The sequence below is a fragment of the Myotis myotis genome, unplaced genomic scaffold (assembly GCF_014108235.1).
Source record: "Myotis myotis isolate mMyoMyo1 unplaced genomic scaffold, mMyoMyo1.p scaffold_m19_p_2, whole genome shotgun sequence".
NCBI classification, from domain to species: domain Eukaryota; kingdom Metazoa; phylum Chordata; class Mammalia; order Chiroptera; family Vespertilionidae; genus Myotis; species Myotis myotis.
Window position 1 is genome coordinate 147,358,834 of NW_023416324.1, and position 12,972 is coordinate 147,371,805.

Below are 12,972 nucleotides of genomic sequence, written 5' to 3' on the forward strand. Positions count from 1 at the left end.
GGGCAGCGAAAATTAAGTAATTAGGAATCTATTGCCAATTATAGGGAGTAATTACACATGAGGACACAATTATTTGAAATTATAGTGGAAATCAACATGAAAACATGATTACCATGCCTAACGGCAGAGAAGTCAGCTGGAGAACATGACTTTCTTGATATTCATTGAATCACCTGCTATCCTGAGCTGGGCTCTGTTCAAAGGCCACAAAAGTTGTTATAGTTTGAAAAAATCTTTGATCTTAAGGGATTTATAGTCTAGTGAGAAAGATCAAATTCACGAGCGCTGACTCTCACACAGGGGAGAGTGAACTGGTCTGGAAATGAGATTCTTGATTAATCAGAAAAATCTTCCAAAAAACAGCTTTTGATTTGTGGTGGGACGATTGAAGGGAAATATCGGCAACCCGACCGAGCTAGCTGACAGCTTAGGTGAGAAAAGCGTGCAATTTGGCATCTTGAAAGTTTGACTTCTCTCTTCAGTAGCCATGTAACCCGGAAGATATTTAACTTCTCTGAGTTTTACTTTCCATGTCTTAAAACAAGACTAATAATCTTTATCTACTTCCTAGCACTGTTGGGAAAATCAAGTGAGATATCGTTTGAAAGTGTTTAACATAGTCCTCCACACAGATTCTCTGACTGAGAATTTGGTTGTATTCTCTAACTCCTCATGTATAGAGTCAAGCCCCTATCAGTGGTTCTCAACCTTCCTAATGCCGCGACCCTTTAATACAGTTCATCATGTTGTGGTGACCCCCAACCATAAAATTATTTCGTTGCCACTTCATAACTGTAATTTTGCTACTGTTATGAATCGTAATGTAAATATTTGATATGCAGGATGTATTTTTAGGGGTCGCGACCCACAGGTTGAGAACCGCTGCATAGATGCACGTCTGCCTCTGAGTTGCAGCACCTGGTCCAGGTTAGTGGGGAATCAGCCTGAAGTGGGAAGGTAGGCAGGCCCTGGAGAGAGGCCAGATGAAGAGTGCTTGAGAACACGATTGACACTCATAAAAGCAGCTGTGGGTTGGGGTTGCTCAGCTTGGAGGCACTACATCAGCAAGACTGGAAATATGTAAAACTTAAGCAACAAATGGAGGAAAAATGATAAAGCCAAGGCCAACATGAAAAAGGATCTGAACACAGAGGCAAAGGACTCCTTCGATGAATGGTAATTTTTAAAAAAAATTTAAATTCTTTATTGTTTAAAGTATTACATGAGTCTTCTTTTACCTCACTGACCTCTCCCTGGCCACTCCCACCCCCCAGCACATGCCCTCACCCCCCTACTGTCTGTGTCCATTGGTTATGCTCATATGCATGCATACAAGTCCTTTGGTTGATCTCTTACCCTCCCCTCCCCTGTCTTCCCTCTGAGGTTGGAAGGTCTGTTCGCTGATTCTGTGTCTCTGGATCTAGGTAATTTTCTTGAACAGACATCAGTGTTCTGTGATTTAAGAATTGGTTTGTAATAACCTAATGAAGGCACAAATAAGGAAATCCCTGTGTCACAGGAGTGGGAAAAATTGGGGCTTCGAGAAATACCCCTTATTACTGGTAATAAGGTCCCAAAATAAACTAATTTATGAGGTAATTTTTACACTTCTGGGCTTCTGTAAAAACCAATAACAGGATTATATTGGGAGTTGTCCTGCTTCAGGAGGTCCTCGGTGAAAAGAGCCAACTAACAAGGGAAGATCTCATGTGCCCAGATGCTCTTCCCTTGGTTGTGACAAGACTTCTTTGTAAAATTAAAAAAAAAAATTCTTTCTTTCTTTACTAAGTGCCCACCAACTGTCAGATAGTGACAGCTTTTCATCCATGAATAATCTAATAGTTTATTAGAAGTAGTTACTTACATATGAGTGGACACTTGGCTTCCCTTATACAGTATTAACTTTTCTTGAGTATTGCCTTTAGACATGGACTTGATACTAGAGAAATGGATGGTAGCTACAGGTCAAATTTGTATGCATCAAATCAGATTTATTTCTGAAAAGTCCCTGTTCCACAGAATCAGAAAATGGTAGGGCTGAAGGGCAGAGTAAAAGGTCACCTGCTCTATCCCTCTACATCTGTGCAGTCCACAGAGTGACCCAACTGTAATACACATGTTAATTGCACTTATTCTGCTGAGCTTGGTAGCATGCCATTTTCTGCCTCTGTCCCTCAGCTGCAAATTCTACAGCCTGACATTTGTTTCACTGATAGCACTGATAATTGCTGCCATAGTGTCATCTTATAAGACATGATATGATTTTGTGATTGAAATAGAAGATGCTACTATTGTTTGATTTCTTTTTTAAAAAAAATACTAAAACGAAAAAAAACCCAACCCACTTGGCTTTTGTCAAATCCTTTCTGATTTGTTTTTCCTAAAATTCTGAGGCCGACTTGCTAGTCAAGGGTGAGTGTATCCTGTGAATGTATAAACAACTCTCAGAGACGAGAGGAAACAAGAACTCTGAACTTTTGGACCTCATAGCCTCCTTTTTGGATCACTTTCAATAAAATGTGTTGTGTTTTGTTTTGTTTTTGTTAATCCTCACCTGAGGTTATTTTTTTTTCCATTTATTTTTAGAGAGAGTGGAAGGAAGGGGGAGAGACAGAAAGAGAGAAACATTGATGTGAGAGAGACACATTGATTGGTTGCCTCCCCCACGGGCCCATACCAGATCTGAAGATTGAGCTGCAACCGAGGCGTGTACCCTTGAACAGGATCGAAACCAGGACCCTTCAGTCCACAGGTTGACACTCTATCCACCAAGCCAAAGGGGCCAGGGCTAAAATGTGTTGTTGCTTTTTTGTGTTTTATTTTTTTTAATTTTTATTGTTCAGATTATTACAGTTGTTCCTCTTTTTCCCCCTCATAACTCGCCTCCACCCGGTTCCCAACCCACCCTCTGCCCTTACCCACTGTCCTCATCCATAGGTGTACGATTTTTGTCAAGTCTCTTCCCCCACCCCCCCACTCCTTCCCCCCCCTCAAGAATTGTCAGTCCACTCCTTTTCTATGCCCCTGATTCTACTATACTCACCAGTTTACTCTGTTCATCAGATTTTTATTCATTTGATTTTTAGATTCACTTGTTGATAGATATGTAATTGTTGTTCATAATTTTTATCTCTACCTTTTTTCTTCTCCTTCCTCTTCTTAAAGGATACCTTTCAGCATTTCATATAGTACTGGTTTGGTGGTGATGAACTCCTTTAGCTTTTTCTTATCTGTGAAGCTCTTTATCTGACCTTCAATTTTGAATGATAGCTTTGCTGGATAAAGTAATCTTGGTTGTAGGTTCTTGGCATTCATCACTTTGAATATTTCTTGCCACTCCCTTCTGGCCTGCAAAGTCTCTGTTGAGAAATCAGCTGACATTCATATGGGTACTCCCTTGTAGGTAACTGACTTTCTTTCTCTTGCTGCTTTTAAGAGTCTCTCTTTGTCTTTTGCTCTTGGCATTTTAATTATGATGTGTCTTGGTGTGGTCCTCTTTGGATTCCTTTTGTTTGGGGTTCTCTGTGCTTCCTGGACTTGTAAGTCTATTTCTTTCACCAGGTAGGGGAAATTTTCTGACATTATTTCTTCAAATAGGTTTTCAATATCTTGCTCTCTCTCATCTTCTGGCACCCCTATAATTCGGATGTTGGTGCGCTTGAAGCTGCTCCAGAGGCTCCTTACACTGTCTTGATATTTTTGGATTCTTTCTTCTTTTTGCATTTCCGGTTGGGTATTTTTTGCTTCTTCATGTTTCAAATCTTTAACTTGATTCTTGGGATCCTCCTGTCTGCTGTTGGATCTCTGTATATTATTCTTTATTTCAGTCAGTGTATGCTTAATTTCTAGTTGGTCCTTTTTCATAACCTCAAGGGTCTCACTAAATTTATCAGCGGTTTCTAGAAAATTCTTGAAAAACCTTAAAAGTGTGGTTTTGAACTCTATATCCAGTAGTTTGTCTTCCTCCATTTCTGTCATTTGTGATCTGTTTCTTTGTATCCACATTTTGGCTGCTTCTCTGTGTTGATAGAGTGGCTTTGTGTGCTAGGTGTCCTATAGGGCCCAGTGGCTCAGCCTCCCCAATTACCAGAGGTGGACACTCTTGGTGCACCCCTTTGTGGGCTGTGTGCACAGTTTTTTTGTAGTTAAGCCTTGATTGTTGTTGGTATCACTGGGAGGAATTGACCTCCAGGCCAATTGTCTGTGAGAATCAGCTGTGTCTACAGTGGGAGAACTTCTGTGCTGAAGACACCCTCTGGGGCAAGACTTGCTTCAGTGGAACTTTGGTGCTCACTGAGTCAGACTCCTTAGTGTGTCCCTTATGGATCTGAGGAGTTGTAATCCAGACGGTCCCACTTTGACCACTAGGCACACGGGCCCCTGGATTCCCAAGGAGGTGCCAATTCAGCCTCTGCCCGAGGCTACCCAGCAAGAGCCACAGAAAGATTTGCAGACTCCTCCTCCTTGTTTGGGGTCCAGAGGCGCCCAGACAAGTCCCAGCCCTGAAGCAATGCAAGCTGCTGTGGGGCCCTGAGCCCTCCCTTGGATATTCTGGTTCTCTCTGACCCAGCCGCAGCTTGCTAGGCAATTTTAGATCTCAAAGGGCCAGCCCATTCATATGCAAAAGCCTCTGGGCACAACTTGGGTGGGGCAGGGTCTCAGGGAATCAACAGGGCAGAGCAAACAGCTATGGCTGCTCCTCAGTCCTGCCCTAAGAGGCCCCTGGGTCTCAGTGTCTCGGTAATCGCTGCAAGCACCTCTGAGAAAGCTGCCCTTGAGTTCCGCCCATTGCCAGACTGTCCAGTTTCTCCCCGTGTGAGTCTGGGTCCCCAGAGACTCGCCTGGAACTGGATTCAAGGCCATCAGGAGCTTGAGACTACCTCCCGATTGAAAAAGACACTGGTGTCCTCTGATGCCAGCCCTTTCCGTGCACGCGCACCTCCGTACCTCTGCACTTTACTTCCGCACCTCCTGAGTCTCAGTGTGCTTTTCTCTTTCCTTCTAGTTGTAGAATTTCCACTCATCCAGCCTTCCTGTGGCTCTGAGTGATATCTGTTTGGTCTTTAGTTGTAGTTTTGAAGTGGTTGTGCGAGGCAGCAATTTCCAGTGTTTACCTATGCCACCATCTTGGTTTCTCTCTAAAATGTGTTTTTGATGATACTTTTTCCACTGGAGAGAAACAAAGTTGTACCTGGTGGTCAATTTGAGTGTGTGTGTGTGTGTGTGTGTGTGTGTGTGTTTTCCTAAGGAAAAGCTCGCTCCAACTTAAGTTTCCTGGGTTATAATGAAATTAAGCTCTCTTTGGACCTGGAACTCAGCCACAGGCATCTCTCAGGAAAACTGGCACAGGCATGCACAATTGGGGCAAGAGAAAGCCCTACCACAGGAAGCGAAAATATGAGCAGGGGCACCCTGCTGCCAGCACTGAGATTGGTCCCCACTGTATACACACAGTCTAGGTCAGTGAAAGTGAACCTATGACACACGTGTCAGAGGTGACATGTGAACTCATTTTTTTGGTTGATTTTTCTCTATTAAATGGCATTTAAATATATAAAATAAATATCAAAAATATAAATATTTGTTTTACTATGGTTGCAAATATCAAAAAATTTCTATATGTGACATGGCACCAGAGTTAAGTTAGGGTTTTTCAAAATGCTGACACGCCGAGCTCAAAAGGTTCGCCATCACTGGTCTAGGTGCTGGAGGCAACAAGAAGTACCATGCCTTGAAGCTGGATGTGGGCAACTTCTCCTGGAGCTCATAATGTTGGACTCATAAAAACAAGGGTTATTTATGTGGACTACAGCTACAGTTCATCCAACAATGAGCTGGTCTGCACCAAGACCCTAGTTAAGATCTGCATCATGCTCAGTGACAGCACACAGTACTGACAGTGGCACAAGTCCCATTAGGCACTGCCCCTGGGCCACAAGAAGAGGGCCAAGCTGACTCCTGAGGAGGAAGAGATTTTAAGCAAAAAACAAAACAAAACAAAAAAACACACACCAAAAACAATCAAAGAGAATTTAAAGGAAACATGCTGAAAGAAAAAGAATGCCAATATCAGCAGTCTTCTAGATGAGCAGTTCCAGCATGGCAAGCTTCTTGCATGCATTAATTCAAGACCAGGCCAATGTGGCCACACAAATTGCTATGTGCTAGAGGGCAAGGAGATGGATTTCTACTTGAGGAAAACCAAGGTCCAGAAAGGCAAGTAAATCCTCTTCCCTTTGATCTTAGCTCACGTAATACAAATGTTGTTCTATGTCAAAAAATACATAAATAAAAATAAAGTGACTGGTGACTCAGGCCTCTCCAGCATCTCTGCAACTTCTATTGAGATCCAAAATGCCAGCTGACCTCTCCCTACCTCTGACACTTAGACAACTCATCCAGTTTTCAATGTGGTACAGTCTAGCTGCAAATAGACTGCAGAGCACAATGTTTTGGTTGATCAAGTGTGAGACTGTCCCATAGTGCCAGCAGATCTTATCCTATATAATAAAAGACTAATATGCAAATTAACCATCACTCCATCACTCCATCACAAAGATGGCTGTGGCCACAGAACTGGAGCAAACAGGAAGCTTGGGTTGCCTCCGGCGATAGAGGAAGCCAAGCTTTCCACCTGCCCTGGCTGGCACTGGGCTCCACTCAAGGCTACAAAGTTTCAATTATAGAAGATAAATAAATCCCAGATACCTGCTGAAAAAAAGGAGAGTCTGGGATCTTGGGTCACTGGGGGGCGTGGCCAGCCTGAAAATGGGCATCAGGCCCTCAACCAGGCTGGCCACACCTCCATGGGGTGAGGGTCCCCACTAGGGAGCTTGACCAGCCTGCAAACAGCCATCAGCCCTCACCCAGGCTGCCAGGTACCCCTGCGGGACCCCCACTCTGATCCGGGACATCCTACAGAGCAAACCAGCTGGCCCCCATTCGTGTACCAGGCCTCTATCCTATATAATAAAATGGTAATATGCAAATGGACTCTAACAGCAGAATGACTGGGAATGACTGGTCACTATGACACACACTGACCACCAGGGGGCAGATGCTCAATGCAGGAGATGCCCTCTGGTGGTCAATGCACTCCCACAGAGGGAGCTCTGCTCAGCCACAAGCCAGGCTGATGGCTGCCAGCACAGCGGTGGTGGTGGGAGCCTCTCCCGCCTCCTCAGCACTGCTAAGAATGTCCAACTGCAGCTTAGGCCTGCTCCCAACTGTCAAGTGGACATCCCCCGAGGGCTTCCAGGCTGCCAGAGGGATGTCTGACTGCCAGCTTAGGCCTGATCCCCTCAGGAAGTGGGCCTAAGCCTGCAGGTTGACATCTCCCGAGGGTTCCCAGACTGCAAGAGGGCACAGGCCGGGCTGAGGGACCCCCACGAGTGCACACATTTTTGTGCACTGGGCCTCTAGTGTATATATATTTGGTGGTGGTGTTTGGTCAATGGAATAACCACAAATAACAAAAAGGCATTCAGGAAGCAGACATGCTCCTATTGAGATTCCTCCTCTCATCTAATTAAAAAAATATTTTTATTTATTTCAGAGAGGAAGAAAGAGGGAGAGAGAGATAGAAATATCAATGATGAGAATCATTGATTGGCTGCCTCCTGCATGACCCTCACTGGGGATCGAGCCCACAACCCAGGCATGTGCCCATGACTGGAATCAAACCTGGAATCTTTCAGTCCACAGGCCGACGTTCTATCCATTGAGCTAAACCAGGTAGGGCTCATCTAATTTTTAGAATTTAGAATTAGTGTATCTATATTAATGTGTGTGTACATGGGCATGCATGCATGCTTGTGTGTGTGTGTGTGTGTGTGTGTGTGTGTGTGTGAGAGAGAGAGAGAGAGAGAGAGAGAGAGAGAGAGAGAGAGAGGGGGAGGGAGAGATTCTTCATATTCTGCCTTATCCTATATAATAAAGAGGTAATATGCAAATTGACTGTCATGCCATTGCACAAGATGGTCACCCCCATGTGGTCAAAAGATGGCTGCCACAAGATGGCCAGCAGGGGAGGGCAGTTGTGGGTGACCAGGCTGTCAGGGGAGGGCAGTTGTGGGTGACCAGGCTTGCAGAGGAGGGCAGTTGGGAATGACCAGGCCTGCAGAGGAAAGCAGTTGGGGACAACCAGGTCAGCAGAAGAGGGCAGTTAGGGGTGACCAGGCCAGCAGGGTATGGCAGTTGGGGAGGACCAGGCCTGTAGGGGAGGGCAGTTGGGGGTGACCAGTTGGCAGGGGAGGACAGTTGGGGGCAATTGGGCTGGCAGGGGAGCAGTTAGGTGTCGATCAGGCTGGCAAAGGTGTGGTCAGGGGTGATTAGGCTGGCAGGCAGAACCAGTTAGGAGCAATCAGGCAGGCAGGAGGGGGAGTGGTTGGGAGCCAGCAGTCCTAGTTTGTGAGAGGGATGTCTGACTGTCAGTTTAGGCCCAATCCCACAGGCTTAAACTGGCAGTTGGACATCCCCCGAGGGGTCCCAGATTGGAGAGGTGCAGGCTGGGCTGAGGGACACACCCTCAGTGCACAAATTTTGTGCACTGGGCCTCTAGTAATCTAATAATTTGTTAGCATCTTTCTCAATAATGGAATGGAGAGATTGCTCATTAAGTCTGCAGATGAGAGTATGCTGGGCAGACTAATAAGATAGAACGTTAGTTAATTTTAGAGTGACACAAAGCAATGGAGAAGTAGATGAGACTGTCACTAAGTGTGGAAATTAGGTTAGGTCATGAATGTGAAATAAGAGAACATGGTTTTGTAGGAAGAAGGATAGGAAAATTTAAATGACAAAGTGGCATTTATTTTCAGAAAAATAGAAATTTTTGAAAAATACTCCAGTGAAAGTTGAGAAGAGGTGGAAGGAAAACCTTTATTCCTTTTAGACATAAAGCTAGACTAAAACTGCTAAAGTTAAGAATGTCTTAATAATAAAAAATAAACTAAAAACAGATGACTAGATCATACTCTGTGGTGGAAAGGTAGGAATCAACAAAATCAGGTGTTAATTTGCTTGATTTCAATGTAAAAATTAGTTCAATTAAATGAATAAATTAATTCATGCTTTGCATTTCTACTGTATGACTCCCTCTAAAATATTTCTTATATTGTAAACAAGGTAATCTTTTGTTTAACATTACATTTTTCTTCTGAAATTATTTTAGATTAAAAATGTTTTTTTAAGCAAGAAGTTCCATATAACCTTTACCTAGATTTTCCAAATCTGAAGATTTTACCTCATTTATCATTTTTCCTTCCTTTCTCTCTTTTTCTTTCTTTCTTTCTTTCTTTCTTTCTTTCTTTCTTTCTTCTTTCTTTCTTTCTTTCTTTCTTTCTTTCTTCCTTCTCTTCCTTCCTTCCTTCCTTCCTTCCTTCCTTCCTTCCTTCCTCCTTCTTCTTTCTTTCTTTCTTTCTTTCTTTCTTTCTTTCTTTCTTTCTTTCTTTCTTTCTTTCTTCTCTCTCACCCTTCCTTCCATCTTTCCTTCCTTCCTTCCTTCCTTCCTTCCTTCCTTCCTTCCTTCCTTCCTTCCTTCCTTCCTCTCTCTCTCTTTCTTTCTTCTTTATTTCTTTCTCTCTCTCTTATCCTTCCTTCCTTCCTTCCTTCCTTCCTTCCTTCCTTCCTTCCTTCCTTCCTTCCTTCCTTCCTTCTTCTTCTTCTTCTTCTTCTTCTTCTTCTTCTTCTTCTTCTTCTTCTTCTTCTTCTCTCTCTCTCTTTTCATTCTGCCTTCTTTCCTTCCTTCCTTTCCTCTTTCTCTCTTTTTAAATATTTATACATTTTTTGTGGGGGACTGTGAGAATAAATGGCAATTATGATACAACTTTACCTCTAAACGCCTCTGTGTGGTTCTTAAAAATGAAAAAATGTTTTATATAATCACAGTACAATAATAAAAATAAATAATACAATACTATTATCAAATCTATAGACTTTGATAAAATTTTCCAGTTTTTCCACTGACCAGGAATTGAACCATGACCTCCTAGTTCATAGGTCAATGCTCAACCACTGAGTCACACCAGCTGGGCGCAAGGGTTCCCTTTTCTCTACATCCTCGCCAATACTTGTTGTTTGTTGATTTATTGATGATAACCACTCTGATAGATATGAAATGATACTTCATTGTGGTTTTAATTGGCATTTCCCTGATGATTAGTGATGTTGTGCATTTGTTCATATGTCAATTGGTATTCTGCATGTCAACATTTTTTTCTGTTCTTTTTAAATTTTTTTTGACTATTTAAATTCCTTATTGTTTAAAGTATTACATATGTCTCCTTTTTTCCCCATTGACCTCTCCCCGGCCATTCCCACCCCCCAGAACATGCGTTCACTCCCCTACTGTCTGTGTCCATGGGTTATGCTTATAAGCATGTATGCAAGCCCTTTGGTTTATCTCTTACCCTTCCACCCACCCCTGCCTTCCCTCTGACGGTGGATGGTCTGTTTGATGCTTCTAGGTCTCTGGATCTATTTTTTTTTCCATCAGTTTATGTTATTCATTATATTCCACAATTGAATGAGGTCATGTGATATTTATCTTTCTCTGACTGGCTTATTTCGCTTAGCATAATGCTCTCCAGGTCCATACATGCTATTGAAAATTGTAAGAATTTCTTCTTTTTTACAACAGCATAGTATTCCATTGTGTAGATGTACCACTGTTTTTTAATCTACTTATCTGCTGATGGGCACTTAGACTGTTTCCAAATCTTAGCTATTGTAAATTGTGCTGCTATGAACATAGGGGTGCATATATCCTTTCTGATTGGTGTTTCTGATTTATTGGGATATATTTCTAGAAGTCGGACCAATGGGTCAAATGGGAGTTCCATTTTTAATTTTTGAGGAAACTCCATACTGTTTTCCACAGTGAATGCACCAGTCTGCATCCCACCAGCAGTGCATGAGGGTTCCTTTTTCTCTACAGCCTCACCAGCACTTGTCATTTGTTGATGGTGGCCATTCTGACAGGTGTGAGATGATACTGCATTGTTGCTTTGATTTGCATCTTTCAGATGACTAGTGACTTTGAGCATGTTTTCATGTGTCTCTTGGCCTTCTGTATGTCCTCTTTCAAAAAGTGTCTATTTAGGTCCTTTGCCAATTTTCTGATTGGACTGTTTATCTTCCTTTTGCTATGTTGTATGAGCTCCCTATAAAGTTTGGAGATTAAACCCTTATCGAAGATAACATTGACAAATATGTTCTCCCATGCAGTGGGCTTTCTTGTTGCTTTTTTGATGGTTTCTTTTGCTGTGCAGAAGTTTTTATTTTGATGTAGTCCCATTTGTTTATTTTCTTCTTAGATTCCTTTGCCCTAGGAGCTGTATTGGTAAAGATATTGCTATGACAAATGTCTGTTATTTTGCTGCCTATGGCTTCTTCTAAGATTTTTATAGCTTCTTGTCCTACATTTAAGTCCTTTATCAATTTTGAGTTTATTTTTGTGTATGGTGTAAGTTGGTGTTCTAGTTTCATTTTTTTGCATGTATCTGCTTAATTTTCCCAACACCATTAATTGAAGAGACTGTCTTAACTACATTGTTTGCTCTTGTCCCCTTTGTCAAATATTAATTGTGCATAATGGCTTGGGTTGATTTCTGGGTGTATGTCATCTTTACAGAAGTGTCTTTTCAGGTCCTTTACCCAATTATTATTTGGATTGTTCTTTTTTTTTTTAATTAAATCTTTATTGTTCAGATTATTACATTTGTTCCTCTTTTTTCCCCCCCATAACTCCCTTCCTCCCAGTTCCCGTCCCACCCTCCGCCCTCACTCCCCACCCACTGTCCTCATCCATAGGTGCACGATTTTTGTCCAGTCTCTTCCCGCATCTCCCACACCCCTTTCCCCCCCCAAGAATGGTCAGTCCATTCCCTTTCTATGTCCCTGATTCTATTATAATCACCAGTTCATTCTGTTCATCAGATTATTTATTCACTTGATTCTTAGATTCACTTGTTGATAGATGCATATTTGTTGTTCATAATTTGTATCTTTACCTTTTTCTTCCTCTTCCTCTTCTTAAAGGATACCTTTCAGCATTTCATGTAATCCTGGTTTGGTGATGATGAACTCCTTTAGCTTTTCCTTATCTGTGAAGCTCTTTATCTGACCTTCAGTTCTGAATGATAGCTTTGCTGGATAAAGTAATCTTGGTTGTAGGTTCTTGGTATTGATCACTTTGAATATTTCTTGCCACTCCCTTCTGGCCTGCAAAGTTTCTGTTGAGAAATCAGCTGACAGTCGTATGGGTATTCCCTTGTAGGTAACTGAGTTTCTTTCTCTTGCTGTTTTTAAGATTCTCTCTTTATCTTTTGCTCTTGGCATTTTAATTATGATGTGTCTTGGTGTGGTCCTCTTTGGATTCCTTTTGTTTGGGGTTCTCCGCGCTTCTTGGACCTGTAAGTCCATTTCTTTCACCAGGTGGGGGAAGTTTTCTGTCATTATTTCTTCAAATAGGTTTTCAATATCTTGCTCTCTCTCATCTTCTGGCACCCCTATAATTCTGATGTTGGTACGCTTGAAGCTGTCCCAGAGGCTCCTTACACTATCCTCGCATTTTTGGATTCTTTTTTCATTTTGCTTTTCCGGTTGGGTGTTTTTTGCTTCCTCGCATTTCAAATCATTGACTTGATTCTTGCGCTCCTCTGGTCTGCTGTCGGGAGTCTGTATAATATTCGTTATTTCAGTCCGTGTATGCTTAATTTCTAGTTGGTTCCCCAATATAAGATCGAGGGTCTCATTAGTTTTCTTGTAGATCTCATTAAGTTTATCTGCGGCTTCTAAACAGTTCTTGAGAGACCTTAAAAGTGTGGTTCTGAACTCTATATCTTCCATTGACAATTTTATCCTGTTTCTTTGTCTCCGCATTTTATATGCTTCCTTGGTGCACCCCCTAGTGGTCTTTGTGCGAAGTCTTATAGTTAAACCTTGATTGTTGTAGGTAATACCAGGGAGGGT

The 12,972-nt window shown here is 42.3% G+C and overlaps 1 pseudogene; it reads left to right on the forward strand.

Moving 5' to 3' along the window:
* Window positions 1-5,284: 5,284 nt before the first annotated feature.
* LOC118675720 lies at window positions 5,285-6,224 on the forward strand (annotated as a pseudogene).
* Window positions 6,225-12,972: the final 6,748 nt, after the last annotated feature.